The 12,490-nt window shown below is 50.2% G+C and overlaps 1 protein-coding gene across 2 annotated transcripts in view; it reads left to right on the top strand.

The window, feature by feature from the left end:
- Positions 1–12,490, top strand: part of RNF157 (ring finger protein 157) — a 69,855-nt gene that overhangs the window by 29,031 nt on the left and 28,334 nt on the right. The gene's annotated exons all lie outside the window — the stretch shown is intronic.

Raw genomic sequence — 12,490 nt, 5'->3', positions numbered from 1 at the left:
CCCCTGCACTGGGCAACAGAGGGCTTGAAGATTTCAAAAAAAGTCAGGGTCAGACCTGCTGTTCCACAGCCATGACTTCTGCCCCGATCCTCACGGGGGCGTTAAACAGACTGCTACTTTAGGTCAGTCTCTTCAGTGACCAAACCCAAGAACAAAGCTCTTTTGTGTTCATGGTCAAGGTCATCTTGCGACAGCCACTCAGTGGTGTCTCCTTCACATCTTGTCAGCTTTTTGGGGGTTTAGGGTGGTGGTGGTATGGGCACACTTCTACACTCTGGGGAACTGACACCCTGTGAGGATCCCCCCACCTCCACAGCTCCTGTCAACCTCTGAAGCTCAGCGTAGGGCAGGCCAGGTCGCAGGTTTGTATTCCCTTCCCGGCAGTCTTCTGGAGCTGCTGCTCTGAGAACATGTCCTGCAGCTCCATGTCTAACCCTTGCCAAGGGCCAGTCCTGGGCACATGCCACATCTGAGAAGAGGCGCGGAGGAGACAAACAGAACCAGCAGTCATCAAATCGGAGCTGGCCGGCATTTAAATCTGAAAGGCCCAAAATCTGTACAGGGGAGTAGGTCCGTTCTGCCTGGAGTGAGTGCTTGCTCTGACCCCAGCTGTTGATTTCTATGGGAACTATCAGCGATTCTTGGGCACAAATATTCTTGCTGCTCACAGTATAAGCGAGTACTTTCCTGTTTTTATAATAAATTGTCTAAAATGATCTCCTTTCTTGCTGGGAGCAGCATTTTGGCATTTGGGCTTTTAGTAAATTTTCCCCTCCTAGGTAAAAATGACATTAATGAATCTTAACATTTGTGTTTCTTCTGCTCCCCCTCCTCTTTTGTATTTTTCCTCTTAGCATTCCCTGTAGGGCATGCTTATGCCTCGTGGTGGGGGACCAACTGGCACCAGACCTGGTGTTCCTCATGAGAGACTCGCTCCCAAAGCCCCCTGCTGCCCATGCCATTCCGACTCACCTCAACCCTCAGGACAGAGTAGACCTGCCCCAGGGGGGTGGGGTGGGGCTCTGAGACTGCACCTCTTTACAGGAGCACAATCGGTGGGATAGAACTGCTGCCCTTGCCCATGAGCAGCCTGACCCCTAACCCACTGTGCCTCTAGGGCTCTTAGAGGCCAGTTCGTTGGTGGTAGTCTGAGGTGGACATGTGGAAAAGGAAGCAGGCTCCTTGAAGACAAGGTTGGCTGCAGGGCTGGGCAAAGAAGGCATCAGCTAAACCTGGGAGATCTGTGTAGCCCGAGAGTGCGCACAGGGCACCGAGCTGGCTAAAGCTGGCCACACATGCGCTCCACGATCACATGTGGGCTGTGTGGAGGGAGAGGATCCATAATGATGGTGGTGGGCTATAACTCAGAACCACATAGGTGGAGTCCATACTGAAATAGAGAAGTAATTGATCAAAAAACTCAACCTCCATTCAGTAGAATTCCATTGACGGGATGGGATGGGGGATGCCCCAGTAAGTCCCGTCACGGGCAAGAGCCGTCACTGGAGGCTGACCTTAGTGTGGAGGAAGCAGGTAATGGGCACGTTCTCAAACCACCTTCCTACTAAAAGGCAGAAATAGAGTCGCTATTCAGGGTGAAGCTGGAACGCCAAGGGAGCGAGTTCAAGCCTCCAGCCCGAAGTCGGCCTCTCCATGCCCTGTGCCTGGTGAGAGTCAGCAGGAAGAGTGGCCAGTGCCCAGCTTCAGCCCCCTGGCTGAGAACATCAGGTAGACCTAGGGATGAGCCGCCGGGGACCCTCCCAAAAACAGACTGAGGAGGGGCCCCGTAGGGGAGAGACAGTCAAGAGACATGGCAGCCAAAATGCAGGGTGGGGGTTACTAAACACTCCAAAAGGACTGCCCCAGGATGGCGCAGGCCCGAGGTTGCGTTCACGAGTGCAATGCAGTTGACTCTGAATCCCCCCCGAGCGGTGACGGGCTTATGCACAGGCGTGCGGTAAAGCAAAAGGTCATGGTCAACGTTGGTATCTTCTGGGTACCCACGGCCAGTCCTGCCCACTGTCCCTAGCTGGACTTTCTGATGGGACATGCACAGTCGGGGGCAGGGCTGGAAAAGGGAAGAGAGTGACATTTGACTAAGGTGGAGGTGATACTGAGCCCGACTTCCCTGTTTCAGCTGCTCTGCAGGGATGTAAGACACTGCAAAGGGGCCGGGAGGGGGCTGAGGAGGAGCGGGCTGAGGAGGAGGAAGCACTGAGAAACTCTAGTCTTAAGCTTCTCGGTAAACCTACAGCTACCCTTTCATCGGCAGGTTGAATCCTTTGAAGGGCTGTCTCATGTAAATGAAAACGCCAAGTGGAGCACAGTATGCACAACATCGTCCCATTAAAACATTTTAAAAATTTTAATTGAATGTCAACTTGCCGATAAAACTGGTTCTGGTGAGGTTACGGTTGTACTTTCTACCGTATCAAGGGAGTTTTCCGAAATAGCCATGGATTCTGATTTCAGATTTTTTTACCTCTTATAAACAAGCCGTGTGAAGGCTGATTTATTTTGCATGGGATGAGCAGTGTTCTAGCACACACCATACTCTCAGCTCTTTCATCTCCTGAGTCTGAGAGTCCATCGCAACAGCCACACAGAACTCACAGATGATACTCATGATTAAAGGGTTTGTCTAGGAAACCGGCCTGTTACGGTTGAGGGGAGGAGTGTGCAGGATACAGTTGTTCAGTCAGGACATGTTTCAGGGTCCTTTCAGGACTGCACATAAGTTCCCCACAGGCAGGCTGTTCTCCAGGGCCCTCAGCTCTCCCTCTCTGGGCCAACTAAGTCAACTCCCCGAAATAAGTTCCTGGGGCCACCATCCTTCACAGAGAGCCTCTTATCCCAAAGCACCCAGTTTTTCTTGCTCTGTGGCCTGGGAAGTCCACTGCTCTGCCTTGTGCTCCCGCTCCTGGTTCTGCTGCTGCTGCTCCTCTGTCACTCCTCTAGAGCAGTGCTTCTCAACCTTCCTAATGCGTTGACTCTTTCATGCAGCTCCTCATGTTGCGGTGACCCCAACCATAAAACTATTTTTGTTGCTACTTCATAACCGTAATTTTGCTACTGCTATGAATCAGGCGACCCCTGTGAAAGGTTCGTTCAACCCCCCCTAAAGGGGTTGCAACCCACAGGTTGAGAACCACTGCTCTAGATCAAGGAGGTTCACTGTGCAGGATCTCGGGGTCCAGAGCATGCGCTCCACTCTTGGTTCTTACTGCAGGGTGACAGTCATGATGAATCCTGTTAACAAGCACTCACAGCTGAGTCCTATTGATGTCGTAGCCCCCACTGTCTCCTACCCAGGCACACCAGGAGAAGGTGGTTTGGTGGGTGTTACAGAGGCTATACCTGGAAGAGCCACCGTAAGGAATTCGCTGCCCTGCATAGAATCACAGCGTTTCCCCTCTCATGCAGATTCTGGATTTCCTGCATGGGAATCACTTGGGCTGGGTATTATCAGCACAGATTCCTGGTGCCCACTCAGACTCGATACAGCAGAAGTCCAAGGGTAGGGCCCTGGGCTCTGCAGTTTTTTTTTAAAACCCCTCAAGAATCGGATGTAGAGGTGACCTGGGTCAACAGGGTAAAACATCAGAAACAGGTTGTCACTGCCCACCCCTTTGTGGCCACAAACCACGTATTTCTTTAGGGGCCTCACTTTAGAATAACCTTTTGTTATTTCTAGAGGTGCCCAAGTTGTCAACTGTCTTCAGGAATGCTGGCCTGTCCCTCAAAGACATGCTGAAAGTGGCCTTTTGGATGGCTTGTATTAGCTGAAGAGAAAGCAGAGCGGTAGGACGCCGTCCTTGTGAAGGCTGGACAGTGAACAGAGGAGGGGATCTGTCTGCATGATGGTGCTGGGGAAGAAGAGTACCGATGACCCCGTGGACCGACACACCCGTCTAGGAAGTACAGCCAGAAATGCTCCTTAGAAGCAAGGCGGCTGAGACTGGTCGTGAGCACTCTGGACACATTGTCACGAAGGACCGGTCCCGGAGAACGACGTCATGCTTGCTGTATCAGAGGGTCATTGAGAAAGAGATGATCCCTCAAGGAGATAGATTGGCAAGGTGGCCGCATCAGGGCCTTCGGTCGTGCAGTGGTTGTGAGGACGGTGTGGGATGGTGCGGGTCTGGGCCGTGTTTCATATGCGTGGGAGCTAACGCGATGGCACCTAACAGAGTCTGAAAAGGAAACCCGCAACGCACACACGTCTGAAATTCACCAGCAGAGTGCATAATGCCTTAGACGTGACAAGGACGTGACAAGGACAGGCCTGATGCTAATTGCAAAGGACAGCAAGTCATTTTGAGAAGCCTTTTTACTTAAGTGAGTACATATTTTAATGAATGAATTCTAGTCCATTTTAGAGATGACTAGAAATCACTCAGTAGAAATTCCTGAGCTAGAGTAAGGAAGGAGTGCTTTATCTCATGTGCATTGTGACCGTATTTTCTTGACCAGAATTTTGCCCCTAAGGGTAGGAAATAGGCTAGCAGAACATTTGATTGACATCAGAATGGGTAATTAAAGGGGGAAATCAGTATATATGTCTGTGGTATACATACACATATATGCCTACATCTGAACCCCCTGCTGCCAATGAGTCAATTCCAACCCATAAGGACCCCATAGGGTCTTCAAGGTGTGACCCTTATGGAGGCAGGTTGCCCCATCCTTCTCCCAGAACTAACTGGTGGGTTTGAGCCATCGACCCTTTGATTAGCAGTCGGTGCTTTACCACTGTGCATCCAGCGTGCCTATAGGTGGGTATCCATAGCTAGGACGTCCATTCCAATTGTGTGCACTCTGAGCACTGGCAGTTCCACATTTAGCCACCAGATGGCCCTCTGTTAATGCAACTTTTGCATGTACTGTACAGAAGAAAACCGTTGCACTCCTGGATGGGGGCCAGAGAGGAATTTGCTCTGGATATACATGCAGAGCCTTGATTGACAGACCTCCGAGACCATGGAAAGAGTGCATCTGGCTGAGTTGGTGCCCTTCTGGTACTCTTCTGGGCTTGGGTTGTTTGAGATTTTAATTATTCTGGGATCTGGCTCGTTTCAGTACAGACAAAAGCAGCCCGGTCCAGGGTGAGTGCAGCTCCCAGCTTGCCGTACACCAGCTACAAGCACCTTTTGCAGATGGAACTAAAGGCAGCTGGCTTGGTTCATCCCTGTCTCCCAGGCCTAGTGCTTGTCCAGGCTCGGCAGGTTCTCATTGAGGGTGTTGAGTGAATCAGGAAACATCTCTGCTCTTTGGAAACAGAGGAGCCATTGCCATAGTTAGAAGCATCATCAGCTACCTGTGCATTTGAACATCTGGGGTGAAAGGTGAGCAGCAGCGACTAGCATGTCTGCGGTGGCTGCAGCTGCTGTTGGTTCTGGCCTCTTCCTGCCCAGTGTCCCTGGGTGTCTTCTGAAGGTGCTTCTGGGCCTGCTGACCAAAAGGCTCTGCCATGAATGTTTCGCAAAGGCTCTGAGAAGACCCTGGGCACTCTTGTTCACATCTGCTAGGAGCATGCTTCTGAGAGCTTCCACCAGCTTCCAGATCCGTCCTCTGCAAGGACCAAGTTTCCGCTTCCCTATACGCTGCTCCTCTTCCTAGAACCCTCCCAGCCGCAGAAGAACCTGTAGACCTGCCTTGTCGTTGAAGTCATCCCTCTGCTACAGCACAGCCCTGTTGCTGCTTTGTTGCTGGGTTCCACTGAGGAGACCGAGAACAGAATGGAACACTGCCTGAGCCTGCTGTATTGGAGCCCGTGGTGGGAGCCACTGGGTCAGCCTGTCTTTTTCACTGACCCTCGACTTTCTCCAGGACTGGTCCCCCGCTGTCCACATGCCCTGGGATAATGAATTACATGAATCTTTTGAGTCTCCATTTCCTTATCTGCAAAATGGGGTGATTAACCCTGACTTTCTCTAACCCAGACATGGGTTGGCTCATGGAGTGCTTCTTGCATCCCATGAGACGAGACAAGACGGGTTGGCACCGTGGCTGTAACAGGGGCTCAGACATAACAACTGTGAGGTGGCACTGTTTCTGTCTGGGATACACAGGTGCGCTGTAAATTAGAACCGACTTATAACCAACAACAGCAACCACCTGTAATGTAGGCTGTCTATGTGTCCAATCTGATGGGAATGACAGGCGCATCTGTTAGCTCTGTTTACAGAACTTAGCACAATTCTGGGCGCATCGTTGTCCTCAGTAAACTTCTCCCTGCAATCGCTTTCCACATGTGGCCACTAGAGAGCTTTCATTGCAACGATTATCCAGATTTTACGCTAGTAAAAAGGGTTCGTGGGGACAGCTTTCACTGGCTAGATGACTAGATCTGGGGCCCTGAGCCTGCCTTCTCTGTCATAAAGATGCTGCCCCATCGGTCTGGTCCATAAGCCCGTGGGAAGACCACCTGTCATTCTGTGCCCATTAGTCTTTGCCTAAAGCCTGTCTTCACAGTGGAAAATGGGAGTTAATTACCAAAGCTGCATGTGGGTACCTTGCGTGAGACTGTTGAGAGCCCACCCCACCCCCCAGCACCACCGGGGGGGGGGGGGGCAGGGGGGGGGGGAAGGCCTTGTTCCAGGAGCCCAGGACGAGTGCCATGGGTGGCGTCTGAGGGCCACTTGGTCCACCTCAACAAACGGACCCTGTGTCTGCCTGTGCACCTTCAGGGGACTTGGCATGGAGAGAAAAGGCTTCCTCTCCTCTTCCTTGTCACCATCCACTCGCAACGTAGTACGTAGTATGCCAAAGGCCGAGAGAATGCCATTCACAGCTCTTCAAGAGCCAGTAGAAACTCTGGGTGTGGCCTGAGAAACCGGCAATTCATGCTGAGTAGTCTCTGCTTCTTTGTAGGATGTGAGTGGCAGTCTGTCCTGGTGTCACCCTGACCAGCCTGGAGATGACATGATTCTGCTTTCCTTTCTCACTCACCCGTTCGCAGTTGAACTAGGCTTTGGTTTGACTGGTGGGAAAGACCTCTTTCCCCTTATATATCACTCAGTGACCGCCCACCCTAACATGCAACCAGTGCACTCAGGAGGGACTGCAGGCCACTGAGAACGCTAAGGAACAAAGAGTAAGCAGAGTCAGGTTTGTGCTTTCTGATCTGGTCGTAACCAGCACTACAAGCCTCAGAAGTCCACTTCTGGACTAGGACAAGGTGCCTGGGACCATCTTAGTGAGTATACGAAAGAGAGAGAGGAAGAGAGAGAGAGAGAGAAATAGGGAGGAAGAGGGAGGATGTCTTCAGCCCTCAACTTTGCATCCTGATACTTGTGGGACTTTGGGCCCCTTTACTGAACCGCTGACACTGTGTCTTTCTCTGCAAAATGGGAACAGCCATCTCGGTCTCAAGGGCTTGACATAGATGGTGTATGTAAAGGGCCCAGCGTGGAACCTGACACATGGAAGGCACTCTGTGAAAGGTGTTACAAGCAGGGTCAGTAAGAAGCAGTGAGCTCGGGGCTCTGGTGGAGGTGAAGAGGAGGCCTAAGGGCAGAAAGGTACTTTTACACCATGCCCTCTGGTCCCCTTTTTAGCCTTCAAGAGGCCAGAACAAATGCCACCTCCTCCATGAAGCCTTCCGGGCACCTCAACCACACGCAATCTCTTCCTTGATTTTTTTTCAGATATGCTTTATTATTTTTTTAAGCTATATTTTAAAAAATCATTTTATTAGGGGTTCATACAACTCTTATCACAATCCATACATACCTCAGTTGTGTAAAGCACATTTGTACATTCATTGCCCTCATCATTCTCAAAACATTTGCTCGCCACCTAAGCCCCTGGCATCAGGTCCTCATTTTTCCCCTCCCTCCCCGCTCCCCCCTCCCTCATGAACCCTTGATAATTTATAAATTATTATTTTGTCATATCTCTCTTCCTTGATTTTTACAAACAAGCACAGTATTACAGCACTAGTGGCCCTGTCAGGTAAGCGTTGGACTGTTAACCAACCACAAGGTCAGAGGTTCCAATCCACCAGTGGCTCCATGGGAGAAAGTCGAGACTGTCTGCTCCCATAAAGATTGATAGCCTTGGACACCCTGTAGAGGGCGCCATGTGTCAGGATTGGCTCGATGGCTGCAGGCTTGGTCTTCCTGATGATCGGAGAGATACAGCTCTTTGTGCAGCTTTCTCATGCAGGCCCTGAAAGAGCGGTGAGCGCGATCTGTATTTGAAATCTCTCCTGCTCTCTAGCCCCGAGCACCGCAGCAGGTTCTCATTGGATAAGTGTAACGCCACCAACATGGGAACTGTGATTTCCGTGAAGAAGCAAGATCAGATTTTCCCAAACAGATTTTCAATGGTTTCCTTTTTTTTGGGAGGGCTTATAACATATAGGAGTTAAGTAGCCCTGGGAGTGCAGTGAACTCAGTGTTAGGCTGCTAGCCCAAAGGTCAGTGGTTCAAACCCACCAGCTGCTCCATGGGACACAGGTGTGGCGGTCAGATGTGGCAGTCTTGCTTCAGCCTTGGAAACAATGAAACAGCCCTCCTCTGTCCTGTGGGCTCGCGGTGAGTCGGAAGCCGCTCCGAGGCAGTGGTTGGTAAAGTGCAGGAGTGGATTCACTCTGCTGCAGACGAATTCCCACAGAAACCAGGGAGCCGGTTGGTACTTCTTGGGAGCTGAGTAACTTACTCTTTGTTGCTATAAATCTGTTGTTCAATCGATTCCGACTCATAGCTACCTCCAGGAAAGAGCAGAACCTGCCCCATGGGGGCCCAAGGCTGTCATTTCTCTTTCTCCCATGGAGCAGTGGTGAGTTCAGGCCTGACACTTCCCCACTGCGCCCCCAGGGCTCCGGTCATCACATGCGAGGTGGGAATGAAGAGTGCCAGCTTTGTTTCTTCGTTTTCTTTGTTTTTGTTTCTCTCTCTTTTGTTTTATTTATTTTATTTTTTTACACATTTGGTTGTCCTTTTGGCAGTCTGTGCATGGTATTTTCTTTTTTTTAATCGCTTTTAATCATACAAGTCTTATCACATTCCATACATACATCAATTGTGTAAAGCACATTTGTACATTCCTTGCCCTCATCATTCTCAAAACGTTTGCTCTCCACTTAAGCCCCCGGCATCTCTCTCTCTCTTTCTCTCTCTCTTCAAGAGGGTAGAGGAAGAACTCAGGAGTTGTGGATAATTCCTAAGTCCCTGTACAGATGAAAATGAATAACTTCACTACGCCCCCCCAAAAATGTTAATCCCACCGTCATTTATTTTGGCTTTAGGATGCACGAGCATTTGTGGCAGATTTACCCCCCTAATTACTTTGTGCTTAAGCTTACTTGAAAATTGTTTTCAATTCCTTTGGTATGACAGCTCAGGAAAGCGGGAAGGCAGAGAAATGGGCCAACAGCTGGGATCTGAACTTGGGTGTTCGTTTTCCTGAGCAACTGCCCCCTGACCCACTGCTAAGAGGAAAGCAGGCTTGAAATCCGCTTTCTGGAGAACGTTGGGCAAAATGTATGTAGAAGCCTTAAAAATGTGTGTTGTTTGATCCAGTAATTCCACCTTTAGGAATTTGCCTTAAGGAACTGTTCACAGGGTAGGCACAGGGCTCACCACCACATTTATATAAGAAAAGAAGAAGATTGAGCAAACTGTGGACTGCCCGAAGAGCAAGCAAGAAAGGGAAGGGCTTGAAACCCTGACCAACAGAGACTCGATTGAAGCAGTGTAACCTGTACTGTGTGCAGACTTTAAAACCTTTGTCATGTCTTGCTAAGTGAAGAAGAAACTATAAAACCGTATAGACAGTGTGATATATAAGGTATAGGTACGTAGGTAGGTAGGTAGGTAGGTAGATAGCCCATTGTCATTAAGTCAATGCCAACTCACAGTGACCCTGTGAGACAGAGTAGAGCTGCCCATGTGGCTTTCCTGTGCTGGAATCTTTGCGGATGGGGAGTATCATTGCTGATGGCAGACGAATCTTGATTGAAAGCAGAGACTATCAGAAAGATCCTTACTTGCTTTTACTGACTACGCATGAGAATCTTGAGAGGACCACGGACTGCCAGGCCAAAGAAATACAGCTAAACTCTTCCTCAAAGGCCAGGATGGCGAGCCTTCATCTCACATACTGTGGACGTGTTATCAGGAGAGACCAGTCCTAGAAAAAGGACATCATGCTTGGTAACGTAGAGGGTCCTCGGAAAAGAGGAAGCCCCTCAATGAGGATGGATTAGCATGGTGACTGTAACCATGGGCTCAAAGATGCAACAGTGATGAGGGTGGTGCAGGATGAGACAGTGTTGCGTTCTGTTGCACATAAGGGTGCTATGAGTAGGAGCCAACGTGATGGTACCTAACAGCAACAAGATGCAAGGTGTTTGACCACGTGACTCATAACACATGACGAATAATATTGGGAAGAATGGGAAGTCCAAATACTTGGCTGTGCATTTGTGGAACCTATAAACAGACCGAGAGTGAGTTGTTGCAGCAGAACAAGTGGGTGCTGTGTGGTTGACGGCCAGGAAAGGTGTGCCCGCAGGGTTGTGTCCTTTCATTGTAGTCGGTCAGTCTGTGTGCTGAGCAAGTCATCCGAGAAGCTGGACTGCAGGACACAGCCTTGCTGCTTGCTGAAAGTCAAGGCTTGAAGCACTTACTGATGATCAAAGACTGCCGTATGTACTCGTGTAGAAGCCAAGTTTTCAAGCACATTTTTAATGCAGTTTTTGTGGTAAAATTCGGTGCCTCGGCTGATATTCGAGTCAGCTTATACTGGAGTATATATGGTCTGTTAGCTTCAGTGTAGAGCTTCAGCATAAAGACATCAAAACACCCTCACAACTGGACCAATGAGCGAGACCACCAAAAAAGGAAGAAAAAATGTTGACATTGGCAAGGATTTAGTTTTACCAGATTCATCACCAATGTCACATACTTGGGACATGTGGTCAGGAGAGACCAGACCTTGGAGAAGGACATCATGCTTAGAAAGGGGAGGATGCTGGAGAAAGAGGAAGCCCTCGAAGAGATGGATTGACACAAGGGGCGCAAACATAAACACTTGGAGGATGGCGCGGGACCAGGCAGTGTTGCAGTCTCAGAGTCGGGGCCAACGGAACAGCACCTCGTCACAACAGTCTTTGTGGAAGCTGCCCTGGTGGCGCAGTGGTTAGGTCTTCAGCTGCAAACTGTGGGCAGTGCCAACCCAGCCACCTGCGGAAGCAGCGTGTGGCAGTCTGCTTCTGTAAAGGTGGTTGTCAATGTGAGGTGCCACCCAGCCTGTTCCCACAGAGAAGAAGGCCTTGCCCGTCATGCACCATCCGCACAATTACCAGCTGCCACTCCAGACCGTCTCCCGGAGGGTCTTCCTCTTCCGTGCCAACTCGCTACTCTAGCCGGCAACATGTCCAAAGTCTGGTAACAGCCTTAAAGACCCTCTAGGGAAGTTCTTCTACATCCCAAAGAGCTCCTATGGGGATGAATCACCCCATGGCAATGGGCTTGGGGTTTTGATTGGAGTCTATACGGGAGAGACGGGCACATCTTTCTCGCCCATGAAGCAGTTGTTGTGTTTGAACCACCAACCTCAGAGATAGCAACTAAGCACTTGTCCACTGTGCACCGGGACTCCCTGGTGGATAGATTCATAAAGGAGGCCCTGCAGGCCTGCATCTGGCAGTGCTAGTGTGGACATCTCCGAGGGTGGGACCCTGGCTGCCCTGTGGGTGTTTGCTCAAGTGCTCCCTGGGACACGCATTGCTTTTACAACTGGAAAACACAGCTGTCATTTTCAGAAGAACTTTTGTTTATTTTACCCTATCAGGGAGAGAGGGAGCTGCTGGTATGTAATGCCCAGAAGGTGGGTGATCTGAATACCAAGGATCTAGACAGAGTGTGTTTCCTTCAGGGTCACACTCCTGGGTGGAAATTACCGCGATCGTACTGACTTGCATGGGGTCACATTATGTCTCCGTAGTACCTTCACTGCGCTCTGCAGAGCCCTGCGGAGACACAGAGTGATTAAACAGTGTCCCGTCTTGCCACCAGCACTCCTGAGGCAGGCTCTTCCGGAGTCAGCAGTTCCACAGTGTGACAAGAACATGTCGATTTTAATACATACACGTCACGTGTGTGTCACAATTATGTAGTACCCAAGTAACCTTCTAACTAACCACACTGGGAACATTTTTAATCACCGTTTGGCTCCTGAAAGGAGCCCTGGTGGCACTGACGGGTAAGCAGTGAACTGCCAACCACAAGGTCGTCCTTTCAAACCCACCAGCCCCTCCATGGGAGGATGATGAGGCTGTCTGCGCCTATAAAAATGTACAGCCTGAGAAACCCTTCCCAGGGTTGTTCTGAGCTGGCATCGACTGGATGGCAGTGGGTTGGGGTTGGAGCAGTCGCTTCTCAGTTGAATACTGTACCGTCTTCCCTTTTCTGTACCATCTCAATACCGTGAGCATGGAAGTCCAAGCCCACAGTCTGAGCAGAGTTAGAGAGTGCATGGG

The sequence above is a fragment of the Echinops telfairi genome, unplaced genomic scaffold (genome assembly GCF_000313985.2).
Source record: "Echinops telfairi isolate 266 unplaced genomic scaffold, ASM31398v2 ScPeMD7_7458;HRSCAF=8496, whole genome shotgun sequence".
NCBI classification, from domain to species: Eukaryota; Metazoa; Chordata; class Mammalia; order Afrosoricida; family Tenrecidae; genus Echinops; species Echinops telfairi.
The sequence above is the reverse complement of the archived record's forward strand: the minus strand, read 5'-3'. Positions and strand labels throughout refer to the sequence as shown.